Genomic DNA, 16,104 nt, shown 5'->3' on the forward strand with positions numbered 1-16,104 from the left:
GTTATGTCACAAACTAGAATGGACTGTTCTTTTGGGGGGCACAGTTGAGTTACTGCTATGGCACAAAAAAGGATATGTTGTCCTTGCTACTGTCCTTGTTTTGCATCCTGTCTGTTAGCATTTCACATATCTCGTATGTGTTATGTTTTTCCACTGGGTACTACTGACTGCCTACTTTAACTGTTTTATCTGGTAACAGTTACTTTTTAGTTATGTGATAGTTATGTGTATTATCATTCTGTTATGTTTTAGGACCGGAAATGTCATTGAGGTGCAGACCCAGCTTCAGTGAAGCAGAAAACACAATCATAGTAGATACACTCCATCAACATGGTGCTTTTCTACTTAGAAGGGATCATCCCAATATGCCAGAGATTCTGAGAATATGGCAGCAAATCATTGCTAACATAAATGCCATAAGCAGCCATGGATGTACTTATGAAAAGGTGTGCCACAAGGCCACTGGCATGCTCACATCTGCACAGAGTTATGTAGCGGCTGTTGCCCAAGACCAGAGGGTAACCAGGAGTGGGCCTGCTGCAGAACCCCCTCTCACCCCCAGTGAGGATTTTCTGTCAAATATTCTGCAACAAGGCAACTTACAGCAGAGTAGCCCACAATGTGTAACTGACTGGGTGCACCTCCTTCTAAATACCAGGAAGAGATTATGTGTAGACTTTGTTATATGACCAGTTCAATGTTGCTGTGTAGTAAAACAATTGAAATAAAAGTTACTTCTGTGTCATATGTGTTTTTTTTGGGGGGGGCAGGAGATTGAATATTAGTACACTGATAAGCTCAGTTTTGAGTTATCATCCATGTTCTTGTTGCAGATTGCCATGCTGATTGAGAGGAGTACATGTAGTACCTACTGTCTTACTGTTAAATGTGATGATGTTGGCCTTACCTCTTGCTTAACTTATTTTAGGGCCATCAGGAATCCAGCAACATGGGCCTCCTGCAGATGGGAAGACAAATCAAGTTTTTTCAGCACTGCAGGTCATTTTCTGGAAATATAATGTGTCATTTTAGACCTGTTGTGTGTATTGCTGTATTGTCTGTAATAGTAGTAGCACTGTTAGTTTAACATATATTGCACCATAGTAGTGCAGGTATTAATGCATGCCTGTGTTTCTCCCTTTTTATCACAGGTGATCATGATAGTGGGAGTGTGGGCCTTGTGCCACCTGATGTCTGTGTCTCATCATACACTGATGACGATGGTGGCAATATTGAGGCACAGCCATGGGGTGTAGAGGTTGAATCTGATACAGAGGTTGACATCCAGCCACCCCCTTCTTTTTTCCTGGACACAGACAGTAGGTCTATGCTTACCCAGTCCACAGAACCCACAGATACAGGACAGGTGGGGGCAATGACACCGAGCAGGGAAGTGTGGCTACTGCAACTTCACTGCCTGCTGAGTCTGGCCATAACCAAAGTGTTGGTGAGGTGCCATGCAGGAGGGTTGATATGGATGCTTAGAGGGGGCCTGCTGTCCCTCCTCCACCTATTACAGGTGTCTCTTCTCATGTCAGTCAACATATGTTTTTGGTCATCATGGAGACACAGGCACATTCAGAAAGGCTCTCCAGACAAATGCTCAGATTGTGGATGCAGCAAAATCTGACATGCATGACTGCCTCCACTATGTCACCAATTCCCCTGGACCAGATGAATAACACATTGGAACAATGGGTGTCTGTGATGGACCAAGGGGTATCTGTCATAGAACAAGCACTGTCTGTGATGGAACATTTTCTGTGATGGAACATTTTCTGTTCCCCTCACAGAAAATGTTCCAGCACTGTCTGTGATGGAACATTTTCTGTGAGGGGAACAGCATCCTTGTAGGCATAGGTCAGCCACAACATCTTCTGATAGCCAATGTGGTCATTACTGATCATGCTCCCATAGTGCCAATACTTCTGCTTGTCCATCAGTTAATGTGCTGTCAACACTCAAATGTGGCAGGCCATAGGGTCATGGTTCAGGGTCTTTCCATGAAGGGAGCATGTCCAGCACACATCATTCATGCTCAAGTAGCAGCACTCCATCTGACCTTCGGTGTGAAGGTGCCAGTGCAATTCCTTGCAGAGCCAGTTCTCATGGTCTGGGATAACAATGATGAACTGCCACCTCTACCATGCATGGTTCACACCTCTCCAACATACCAAGACATAGAGCTAGCACTGAGCTTGACTGTGTTCATGCAGACGCTCACAAATCACTTTCATATCATGGACCCTACAGACACACACACAGCCTCCCTGCTTCCCTTTCTACCTCACACACACACTCACCAACCTTTTGTGTCAGCCTAGGCCTCCTGCCCACCACAGCTCCCACTAGAAGTGATGATAACCATGCCACATCCCTGTTGTCTTACTTTTGGATTCAGGGATACAAATGCTTTGCATCTGATGCACAGAGTGCATAGCTATATGAGTGCCTAGTATATATATGCATTTGTGTTGTTGAAATGATAATTGTACCTGTGAGTTATATATACCTTACCAACTGATACGGTGAATAGCATTATCATGGCAGTACTTTCTAGTATATTCTCTTGTAAGGGTTGTGAAGTCAGGAACTACAATGTGTATCATTACTTTATAATCTTTCTCTTTAATGTTTTCCAGTGCATGCATATGGTGCACATCATAAGACAATAAGACATGCCATCATGCACAGACCTCAGGATTGCATGACAGCACTGTAGTCAAACTCATCAGAGCAGTAATACAGTATAATGCTCTCTTTTGCAGGAACTTCACCACACTTGTAGCAGTGGGACAGACCACAGGGCTTTCTCGTCAAGATAAGACAGGGCCTACTAACCATGACAAGATGTATGTGGGTAGATTAAAAGACATGTTACTGTCATATGTCTGGTATCACATTACATTGTAACTGTTATTCTAAGCCTATTAATTTTGGTTTAAGCACTTCAACTTCAGGCCAGTTATCTTACATTAAGAAGGTATATCGTCTATATTCTGGTGGGAGGAGAGGATAGTCTCTGCCCTTCTGAGCTGGGAATTGCTGGTTGAATGCTTATTGCGGCTGTTGTTCTAAGTATCTTTGTTATAGTTTAAGCACTTGATCTCCAAAACTAGTTATTTTACATTAGGAAGGTCTATGGTACAGACTCTTGTGGCAGGAGAGGATAGCCTACGCTCTTCTAAGTTGGGAATTGCTGATAGAAGGCTTGTTTTCTCTGTTATTCTGAAAGTGTCTTAGTTCTGGTTTAAGGACTTGGGTTCCAGACTACTTATTTCACACTAAGAAGGTTCGTTGTCTACACTCTTGTTGGAGTATTCTACTGAATTGCTGCTTTATTTAAACAATTTGTTCTTTTGTTGTGGTTCCGATATTCTGCACTTTGGATTTCTAGTAGTTCTACATTTTATAGCATAGGATCAATTTAGGCTTGCTGAATTTAGACTGTTTGGTATCATTGGAGCACTAAGACCAGCCCTCTTAGATTAAGAAAGCAACCCTGCACCCTTGTAGCAGTTCAGCCAAGAACCCATCTGAGTTGTGGATTGTTGGAATAAGGCTCACTGTTGGCCTTTCCCTTTGTTTAAAATAGTTTAACTTTTCTTGTATTCCAGCATCATGTGTACTCAGTTTACCATAGCTGCTCAGAGCTTGCACTGCTGCCCTGTGAGCAACTCAACTGTGCATTGTGAAGCACTGACACATTTTTGTAACCCTAACCCCCATAGAATAGACACATTTTGTTAGTCTTACACAAAATCCTGGTCCATCAAGCCCACTCCCCAGTAGTTACTACAGTGTATACTTTGCATAATGGATGGACAATTTCCCACAATTTCTCCAAGCAGGCTGATTTACATGGGCATCCTGAAGCAACAGAGCAATTGCCTCATGTATATAGACAACTGGTTATTGCTAAAACAAACTAATGCAACATGTGAGAGCTGTATCTATACTATGAACTTGGAATCAATTATCTCACATAACAACAAACCAGATATCAAACATATTGTCAGCACACACAATTCACCTCTTGCACATATGCTTACAACACATAAACCCACATACATGGAGGTACTCACTAGAAACCTAACTAAAGACTGGAGATCTCCCAAGTGCAAACCAACTGCATACAGTGTAGACCCAACAGAATCCAAATACGCATACCAATGTCTCAGCCAATAAGCCCCTCAAACAAAACACCTCAAAACTAAATGACTTGCACATAAGCAACTCCATAGTGAAACACACAGATGTTCCCCTTGCCAGGTTGGACAAGGAATTGGTCACAGTCAGCTGCCTGTCAGGTGCCAGGATCCATCAGATCATGCAAGCACTCATCTCTTTCCACAAGAAGTACCATTTTGACTCTGTCATAGTCGATGTTGCAGTGAATGAATGGAGAGATACCTCACTGTACTATATGAAGGTGCTTGCCTCCCCCATAGTGGCTTTTTTAGGCAATGAAAGTCTCAACATAAAAAAAATCCACTACAGACAAACTGAAGGGTATGTTGCTTAATGCATGGAGATTAAATCAGAAACTGCACTCACTGGAAGAACTCCTTACCTTGGAAGATGCCCATGTCTGTGCAGTCACACAGACATGGTTCAAGGCCACAGACAGCACCCTGACTACACAAGGGTGCCTTCCATACATTCACACATAAAAACAAGCATGAAAGAACCAAAGACAGATGTGTATATATCTTCATTAAAGACAAATGCACCACAAGACTGTTCAAAGAGTATGACTACCCCAAGTTCAACTAATTTTAAGCTAACCCCCTTCCATATCATTGTTAGCTCCAGGTCCCCCACCTTGAACCACAAGGACTAATCTGCCTATTAGGACCTAACTGAGTCACTCAGTAGACAGTCAAACACCTTAGCTATTTGTGATATTTCAACTATCCATTTATGGATTTGGAGTCATATATGTGCACAAACACACTCAGCCTTAGGTTTCTGGACTTTGTTAATATGCATTCTGTGTAGCAGATAGTCTGCACCCCCACATGAGGCTTGAATGTCCTAGAATTAGTACTGACCAACATAGTGTTTCTCTGCACTAATCCCTGTGTGTTGGACCTTTTGGTCAGGTCAGATCACAGTTTAGCCTCGTTGACATTAACAATCATATCTGACACCTCCTCAAGAGTAGAAAGAATGAACTATTTCTCCAAAACAAGCTATAGTTTCCTAACTGATGCTATTAAGAGTTGCAACCTCCCTGCTACCACTGTCAAGAATGACTGTTATACAAAGGTGTACACAACTAGCCTGTATAAACACCTAATCAAATGTATAGAGTCAGCTGAACATGAACAGAACAAAATAAGTTCCTCACAGAAAACAAGCCACCCTGGTGGGCTATACAACAAGTGGAAGAAAGTAATGTCTGAGAACAAGAGGTAACTGACTCAGCAGAGGAAGGATACCCCCCATAGCTTGAACAAGGAAATCAGCTATCTTGAAAAGTCCTCTAAAGGCACATACAAACCTAAAATAGCATCTCTAGCTGAAGATAATCATGAGATATTCTTTAGCTACATCAGAAATCTAAAAGTGAAGGCCGTGCTTTGTGTTTAACTAGTAGTGGATGGTACCACCCATACTGACTCTGAGGACATTGCTGACCTGCTACCAGACAGTTTGGGGCAAACTTTACTCCCCTGTTCCCACCAGACATAGCCCAAAATATACTTGTCACCAGTCCTCTTCCTATGGACCTCTGGTGATGTCTGCTTGGGCTCCAGGCCACTGTCTGATCCTGCCCCGGTGTAATGTTGTATATGCGATAATCTGATATAGTTGATTGTGTAAAAAGACTTCTGTAATGTCAACTAACACCTGTCGCTCACACACACACACACACACACATACACACACACCCACACACACACACACACACACACTTGACTGCAGTGAGACCAGAACCCCTAAGTACACAGACTACAGAACAAAGTACTATATGCAAGTACCACAGCACAAATCTTGACCTTTGCATGTCTACAGGTTATCTTATAGTGGATGATATCAAAAGGCTATGTGGGAAACAAAAGGTTGGGAGGGCTGCATGAAATAGATGTGTAGATTTCTACAAGTATGAAAAGACTAGCAAACCATGCCACTGGAGATGTAACTGTAGGATAGCACATCTACTCTGCTGAGTAGAGACAGACACACAACCAGTTGACTGCATTGAAAACAGAATCCCTACCTTAGCATACAGAATATAGAACTCAGTACTTTATGCAAGCACCGTGGTACAAGTCTGACTTTTACATGGCTGCAGGTGAACTTATGGTAGATGACATCAGAAGGCCATGTGGGGGACAACAGGTTGTGAGGCCTGCATAGGCACATAAATACATAGGTTCATATGATGCCAGTAGCCTAACTGTAGAGTGTGTCCTAGGTGTGTAGAAGCCTAGCTGTGTAAAAACACAACTACCCTTATTGAGCATAGTTGGATATTTGAATTTAACAGATTAAGGTTGTTAGCACCACCACTGGCCCTGTCCATGATAGAGCACACAACATTATACATTTCACTTTATAGTGTGGTTGAAATATGTGTGTAAAAATACTGAGCCCCCAGAGTTGTATTGCTTGGGGGTGGATAACAACACATGTATGTATCGTGAATATACAGGTTCATAGGTGTGTACTAGACTAATATCCCTGGAGCCTTTACAAACCAAGCCCATAGGATTACCCTGGCATCGTGCCACCCAACCTTAGTTCCTAGTGCCTCTGTTGAGTAGAGCCACTGTAGTGATCCCCAGGGTGAATTTTCTATTTCCCATCCACTCGTCAAGATTTCTCTTGCAGAGGGCCAGTGAGGTGCTCTGCTTGACATGTATGGGAAGTCTGCTCCATGACATGGGCAGTCTTTGAGTTATGAATCTGTCACTCCAGCATGTTCTTTGATTGTGGTAATAAGGTTGAGGTCTCTGGAGCATTTGGTGCAGAGGGACTGGGATTTCTTTAGATGTAGCATTTCTAACAGAGCTGAGTCAGACATGACTTTATAAGTCAAGCAGAGATCACCTCTAAGTAGGCAATATGAGACAGCGAATAGTTGGAGTTTTTTGAGTCTGTCGATATAGGACAAGTGTTTAAGGCCTAGGATCATCTTTGTGAGGTACTTTTGTTACCTTTCCAGTTGTTGCAGGTATCTAGTGAGGTACATGCCAAATGGGGAATTGTATTCAATGATAGGCCTAATGAGGGAAGAGTAGAGGGAGACATTGACGTCTTTCTTCCTGGATGCAAAACCCTTAGTAATGAGATTTGCCACATAGAAGGACTTTCTGAACACAGTGGCAATGTAATAGTCAAAAGAAAGGTTGCTGTCAACCTGTGTTCCTGGATCTCTTATAACGCCTTCTGTGTTCAGTGGACTACCATCGATGTGGTAATTCAAGGGAACCAGGTGTTTCCTAAGGGGGATGATGACACATTTTTTGGCATTGAGCTTAAGGCCATGGTTCTGACACCAGTCGTTGGTCTCAGTGAGGCCTTTCTGTAGGATGTCAACATCACTTGAGGAGTTAATAATAGCTCCTAATTTGCAACTGTCTGTGAACTTTGTCAGTCAGAGTCCCATCATGTTGGGCTGGACTTCAGAGAAGTAGATACCAAATAGGACAGGATGTATAATACTGAGAATGTGCCCTGAAGAGCCGCTGTGGTGCAGAGGTTAGTATTGTAGCCTCACAGCAAGATGTTCTTTGGTTCAATTCTTGGTTGGAGTTCCTTCTGTGTGGATTCTGCATGTCCTCCCTGCAGCTGAATGATCTCTAAAGACATGCAGGTAGGTGCGCGCGCACGTGTGTGTGTGTGTGTGTGTGTGTGTGTGTGTGTGTGTGTGTGTGTGTGTGTGTGTGTGTGTGTGTGTGTGTGTGTGTGTTTATGTGTGTGTGTGTGTGTGTGTGTGTGTTCGCACCTTCTGTGAAGGTTTTGCACCAGGATGGCAACTTGGCACCATAAAACTCCACTGCCAATCAATCTGTGGACCTGTGATCCCACTGATGTAATCCCTAAGTGGGAAAAGATGAAGAAGACTGAGAATGTGCCTTGAAAAACTGATCATAGGTACAAAAGATTAGTTGAATTTAAACTGTCTCCTCCAAAAAGAGAGGTGGCAATAACAATAATAATAATAATCATGTTGTAGGGCCAAATAGGCACATTTGCGACATGGAGAGCTACGCATGGGATGATTTATTTTTTGGGACAGTTGCTCATTTTTTTTTTTGAAGAGAGAGAGATAGGAATGTTGGGGAATGGATATAGGTATGTCTGGATCAGGTAAGTTGGCAACTTGAGGAAGCAATTGCTGACAGACAGGAAATGCAAGACAAGACACAGGGATAGGGAAGAACACAGGAGGTGGGTGAACACCATGGTTAGGGTAAGGGTGTGGATCTCACAAACCCATAGACATCAAGCTAGGTAACAGTGAGAATTGAGTCCTTACCCACTGGACTGTCATTGCTGTCACTTCACTGTGTCAATGGCTGCAATGTGTGACGTCTGTGCCTTCTTGTGTTATTCAGTACAATGATGGAGAGCAGAGTCTCCATCTGGTGTAGGTGTGCACCCATGGTGTGGCTCACAATCCTATGCACCATCCATGGCAGTTCTTCTTGGATAATAAACTCACTCCATCTGCCTCTGCTCCCAGAGGGAACCACAGGCCTGTCCTCTGCGGCAGAAGTACCTGAGGGGCCAGGTAGAGGAGGGGCAGCAACAGGTGCTGCCAGGTTGTGGCTTAGACATGTTGGGCCTTGGTGCCATAGCCAGTGGAGTGGGGCAATTGGATCCCATGGACAGCTCTACCTTACTGTGCTTTGGAGGGGGGGGTAGAATAAAAACAACCTCCCAAAATACTAAAGAGAAAATAAGGGTTTGGGTGAGAGATTGCACAAGCTGTTTTATTTGCTTATTTAGGCTGAGGAGCGGGTCTTCCAGTTTTTGGTTCTCACTTTTGTTTTTGTAGACAGCAGTTTCTTTGGCTTACTGCATAACTTAGTAATGACAGACATATGTCTGTCCAGGACAAGATAATAGTGACCCACAGACTGCGGTAAAAGGCTCACTGTAATGTCCAGCAACAGCTCACACACACACATACACACACACACACACACACACACACACACCAAACCCCACCCTCATTTGACTGCAGTAAAAATAGAACCTCTATCTAAGTACACACACACACACACACACACACACACACACACACACACACACACACACACACACACACACACACACACACACACTACAGAACACAGAAATTAATGCAAGCTCCACATCACAAGTCTGACGTGGAGAGTCTTAGACAACACTTTATAGATGATGACATCATCGGTATCTGTTGAGGACAAAATAACAGTGTCCCATTAACTGCTGTAAAAGGCTCATTGTAAAGTCCAGCAATAGCTCTCTCTCTCTCTCTCTCTCTCACACACACACACACACACACACACACACACACACACACACACACACACACACACACACTACACATAAACACACATACACACACACCAACCCCCATTTCATTGTAGTGAGAATAGGACCCCTACCTAAGTACACACACTACAGCACACAGGAATTAATGGAAGCACCACAACACAAGTCTGATTTTAATAGGACTGCAGGTGTATTTATAGTAGATGGCATCAGCAGGCCATGTGGATAAAAGAGGTTGGGAGGCCTGCATGAAATGGATGTGTAGGCTTATGCAAGTCTCAAAAAAACTGGCAAGCCATGCCATTGAAGACTTAACTGTGGGGTACACACTTCTGCTCTTCTGTATAGACACACATGCACACACTTGACTGCAATGAGAATAGAACCCCTAAGTACACAGACTACAGAACACAGTACATAACACATGTGCCACCACACAAATCTAATTTTGATATTACTGCAGGTGAACTTATAGTAGTTGAATAGGCAGGCCATATGGGAGACAAGAGGTTGGGAAGCCTGCATAGGAACATTGCTTCATAGTGTCACCTGAGGCTAGTAGCCTAATAACAGTCGGCTGTTTTGAAGCCTTGCTGTGTAACAGCACAAGTACCCTTACTGAGCATACTTGACTGTTTGAGTTTTACAGAGCTAGGCTGTGAATGCCATCAAGTGGCCCAGTCCATGAGTGAGCATACAACATTATATATAACACTTTGTACTGTAGTTGATATATACGTGGAAAAAGTAATGAGATCCCAGGGTTGTACTGCTTGTTTGGGGTAATTTGGGGGTATGGATGTATTGCAAATATATGTCATATAGTTATATTGTGCCCTTAGTTTGCAAAACCCAGGGCAGTAACTATGGAGCCTCAATCCTCACCACTGTCTCTGGTAAGAAAGCGTCACTGCAAGCAGAGAGAGAAATACACAATTTCCCCTAGTAGTGCACTGGGAACAGGCTACAAACCTGGGACTGGACTATGTGCTTCATTCTGGGTCCCCACATGAGTCTTCACAGTACACATTGCAGAGCATTGTGTCCCAGTTCTAGGTATTTCACACTCACTCTAAAATTTGTGATATTCATACATACAAACACACTTGGTTTACCCAATATGGCATCTTTCCCAAATTACAAGGTAACAGCTTCAAAAGTGGGTGTTTAATTATATTTGGTAAAATAAATATTGTTAAATCATACCGTGGAATTCAAGCAGTAAGGTTTTTTGGAGTGGCCCTGGTGTTATCACAATAAGCATAAACACTGTTACTAAAAGTACTTTCCAAATAACCAGTCACAGTGAAAGGTAGTAAAATATGTAATAGAGAAAATGATTTAAAACATATATACAGTGAATAACTGATTTCAATAAACCACAGAGTTTCACACACAGGAATTATGAAAACAACACTGTAGGATATGTTTCACTCTAAGTATTTAACTGTAGTTCCATAACTGTCTAAAGATTAACTGTCCCCGTCTAATTTAATTTACTCAGCAAGGCAAGATGATACTCTTACTTCTGCAAGGCAAAATAAGAATATATGTCCACTCTTCAGGCTGTTGTCTGGTCCTCAGCGACTGGAATAGTAATTCCTACTATTTCTGCTGAGCAGCTATGGAAAACTCTGAGTGATAACTACTGATCTGGAAAACAACAACTGACTACTGAACAACAACTAAACATTTACAACTACTACTACAATAACAACTGCTACTTTGACTCAGAACCTGCTTTTGCAGCAGAATTTTTTTTTAAAGTCAAAGAAAGCTGTTATGAGAATTCTACTTTCTCATTTCAGAGTTTAAAAAGTAAACAAAACAGCTACTGTGGTGATTTTATTCCTTTCAACTCTGGCACACCATTACATCACATATAGGTCAACTGACTAGCATAACCTACATTCAGAATTCTTTTTGAAAACATATACATTTGGTTAAATGGTCCAAACATCTTACATAAATCAAAGTAATAATCACAAAATGTGAACTTATTTATAAAATTATAGATAGCCATGATTGCATATATAACAAGGTAATTTACAATTATTTACATGTACTGTATGTATAAAACTTCAGCCAGTCATGCTAGCACAGATAACAATATCTAATATCCTCACATCATATTTACAATTCCATAGTGCGATGAGTATTGGATTTTCACAATGATTAAAGTGTACATGCATGCAAGATAGGCATGTTTGCAAGTAGGGAACCAGTGTGCAAAAGTGAGCCACATTGCTAATGTTTCACAGCGCTACTATAAACCAGTTCTATCTGTATTCCATGTCATCTTTTTGCGATGGCTAAGAGCATTAATTGAATCTATCTGTTTTCTATTTTTGGGTGTCTGCTTTCTAGGCAATTTGTTTTTTCCCTATTTCCACAATGTTGTGTTTTGCGCAAACAAGATAAGCTTATCCAAACTGTTTTTCAGAATGCAGTGCACTGAGAAAATGTGGAATTAAAAGAAAAAAATGAGGAAAACATACTAAAACTAAGGGACACCTATGCTAAATCTGTAAAAGCACAGTAAAATTTGATAATATACATCACAATCCTCTACATATATCAGGATATGAACCCTCACAGCAATACAGCTTCAGAAAACAGGAGAGATACCTTAGAACTCTTTGCCACACAAACAGCTTTGCATCAAGGAAATGAAGTCATTCTTCACACAACCAACTGCATTAGAATGTACACTGCTGTCAAACCATCAGCTGTGATTTGTACATTTAATTCACTTTACTAGATTTGGACATAGAGCAGTTAGTGATCATACAACCTGTCATAATTATACTTACAAATATACAGCTCTGTCTTACCTTTCTGTGTTTCTTGGTCATTCATCAGTTATCTACGACATGCAGTGTGCAAGCCATTCCATATCATTGGCCTTAACATGTGAGAAGATATTAACTGGTAATAATATAATATGCAGTTGCCAACAAATGAATAGTCCAGGTTGGATGGCAAAAACATGCATATACTGTTCTTTTGGGGGTAGCATATCTGATTTACTTTTATGGCAGGAACAAGGGTACACTCCTCTTTTGGGGGACAAAGCTCAGTTACTTTTATGACACAAACAAGTCTGAAGTCTGAAACTGCAATGTGTGTCATCACTTTATAACTTCTGTCTTTCATGATTTACCAGTACAAAGGTATGGAGCTAAACTGAGGCCATGCAGGAGACATCAGCATTCTTCATAGATACAAATGTGTGAATCTTTTATGCCTGAGGCCTACTAATTACTAATGGACAAATATAAGTAAAATAAGTGTCTGGTGTCACATGTTAAAGTACTTTCTGTGCAAATCCACCGCTATTTACTTGCTTACTGTACCAAGTTAGGAAATACAAGGCTATACCATAATATTATTAAAGAATACACTATATGTTCCAAACTCACCTTGCAAATGCAGCAGTTGACACACCTTTAGTTCAGGGCTGACTCTGATGCAAGCAGTACACAGCCAATACATGGGGAGGTAAAGGTTGTGTGAGTTGCCAGATAGCAATTTTGCTATATGTATGTGAGTAGGAGAAAGGTATTAAGTCCCTAGGTGGTCAGTGAATGTGTTATGCTTTATCTCCTAGCCAAATCAAGGGCATACTGAGCACACCTAAGACTGCCTACAGGGACAGCAGCTGGGGGTTCCTCCTCTGAGTCCTCCTCTGACTGTGGTTGTGGTGATCTAGACATTGGTGGGGAGATGTGTGTCATTTCCCCATGCTGATCCTGCTGAAGCTGTTTCCACAAGATCAGATTGTGGAGCATAGCACATACTGTGAATGTTTGTGAACATGTATGAAGATTATACTGCAGGGCTCCACTGGATATATCAAGGCACCATAATTGTGATTTCAGAAGCCCAAACATATGCTCTATGATATTTCTAGTTTGAATGTGTGTCACATTATGATGTTCTTCCATAGGTGTGTGTGCACTTCTGATGGGTGTTATCAGCCACGATTCCAGGGCATAGCCAGCATCCCCCAGTAAATAACCCTGTGGGATGTCTCCCCTAGCAAACATCTGGTACAGCTGTGATGTGTGCCAGATATGGGAGTCATGATAACTGCCATGGTTACCAGCATACACATTCAAGATAATTCCCTGGGTATTACACATGACTTGGCAGTTGATGGAGTGGTATCTCTTGCAATTAATGTAGATTCTGCCCTGCTCACCAGGTGGCACCTTAATGCATACATGAGTGCAATCTATGACACCCAGTACTTCATGGTAGTGGACTACAGTAAAACAGTTCCATGTTGCTGGCACTCTCTTCAGAACTATGAGGGAAAATATGTAAATACTGACATGTATGAGCATGGCATCAAGATATTGGAGCAGAATCCTGGAGCCTGATGCCTGTGACACATCCATCATGTATCCAGTTGGTCTTACCAGTAGCTAATATTCCAAGGGCTACACATACCTTAGTTTCCACTGAGATGGGTTTCTTTCACTTGGCTCTGGCTCTGAGTAGAGGGCAGCAGATCTCACAGAGTTCTTGTAATGTGTCAATCTTCACCCTGTAGTGCTTTACAATCTCCAGTTCATGTAGCACTTGTAAAGTTCCCATGGGCCTGAACAATCTTCTCCTTTTCAGCCTAACCCTATTGTCAGTAGCATCAGCAGCATTGGCTTCAGCCTCTATCACATACAGATGCAGAAAAGCTGCAGCAGCTCCTAACATTTTGTCAGTTAAAATTTCCTTGTCTCTACCCCAATAATATTGAAGGATTGAGGAAAAGTCAGGATGGAGGCTACATGGATACTTTATACATTGTTGAATAGTTCCACCATGTTGGATTTGTTGATTAACATGCAATTCACTTGCTTATTCTATAACTAGCATCTAGTAAACACACTTGTTGCTTGCTTATTAGTGTGCTATGCACACCTCTGTGCACCTTCACATAAATAAAGTAAGTATAGGCAAAAATAAAATGTCCTCAGTTCTCATGATATCACACAAACATGGACCATAAAAACTGAAAGAAAGGTTGCACACCCTGTAGTTGAACCTAGGACCATCCATATTCCAGCCCTAAGATATACATGTGCTGCCACAGGAATATGTACATAACAACCCAGAGAAACCTGCCATTTATTCCTCTGTTTCTCATTGTTGTGGTAAGGGCAATATCGTGCAAACAATGACAAATAAAAAAATAAACAGCCAAGCAGTTACTGAAGCCCAATAAATGTCCATCTTTCAAATACAATGGAAACCGGATAGTCAACAGTCACAAAATAAAACTTTATTCAGATTAAAGTGCTTTTCATTTCCTTTGTGAAACTTCATCAGAATAAAACTTCTTCACATATAATCCTCATAAATATACTTGTTAATTAGTACCATTAAATTAAAGGCATATATCACCACAAGCAATTTTATACACTTTAGTATAACCAAATGCTGGTTTAAAAACTATGCTTTAAAAAAACCTGAAAATGTCATTGTGCAGAAATGTGTATAAATATACTCAATGTATTTGAATGACTAATTTAAATATAAAGAACACTTTCATGTTTGTGTTTTTTATGCTTCAAGGTCCTCTCGGTTTTCCCTATATAGTATCCATAACATCGTGTACAATAAGCTAAATAGACTACCTCCTTTGAATGACAATTGTAATAACCGAGAAGAGCTTGAAGCATAGGATATATGAACATGTCTGTGATATACACAAGAAAAAGGAGACAAATGCATTATTTAGACATGTTTTGACATGCACCAATGCTCAGTTCAGGTTTTGGATAATACAGCAGGTCAAAAATGAGGCGGAGATTTAGAGACCAAGCTGGAGCTTCGTGAATTAATCTGGCAACTCCAGTTGGATGCCTGAACCAGCCCTGGGTTAAATGACCACCTCTCCATCATTCCAGCCTTAAAAATTAGAGCTTTAGTGTAGCTTATTTTTAGTGAAAAAAACACAAACATTAAAGTGTTCTTTATGTTTAAATTAGTCATTTAAATACGTTGGGTATATTTATACACATTTCTGCACAACTACATTTTCAAGTTTTTTTTAAAACATAGTTTTTAAACCAACTTTTGGTTATACTAAAGTATATAAAAATGCTTATGGTGATATATGCCTTTAATTTTAGTAAGGAAGAATTTGTTATCCAATGAATTCAGTAGTTAAAATGGTACTAATTAACAAGTATATTTAAGATGATTATATGTGAAGAACTTTTATTCTGATGAAATCTCACAAAGGAAATGAAAACCGCTTTACTCTGAATAAAATTTTATTTTGTGGCTGTTGACTATTTGGTTTCCACTGTATTTAGAAGAGAGACAGACGTTTATTGGGCTTCAGTTATTGCTTGGCTGTCTGGTTACTAGTCTGAGGTTTTTTTCATGCTTGCAGCTGTTCACTTTGTTGATGTAAAAAAATTAAGCTGGACAGAGGCCACACATTTTAACAACCAAATAATGAGGATGACACAGAACTTGGGAACTGTGCACTGTTTACATGCACTTTCACCCTTTACAGCCCTACTCTGCAAGTGTAGCCTGAAACATCCCCCCTAATGTTAGCATTCATTGTTGCCATGCATTCAACATGAACGCTGT

The sequence above is a fragment of the Protopterus annectens genome, chromosome 16.part0 (assembly GCF_019279795.1).
Source record: "Protopterus annectens isolate FY-2018-M chromosome 16.part0, PAN1.0, whole genome shotgun sequence".
Taxonomy (NCBI): Eukaryota; Metazoa; Chordata; order Ceratodontiformes; family Protopteridae; genus Protopterus; species Protopterus annectens.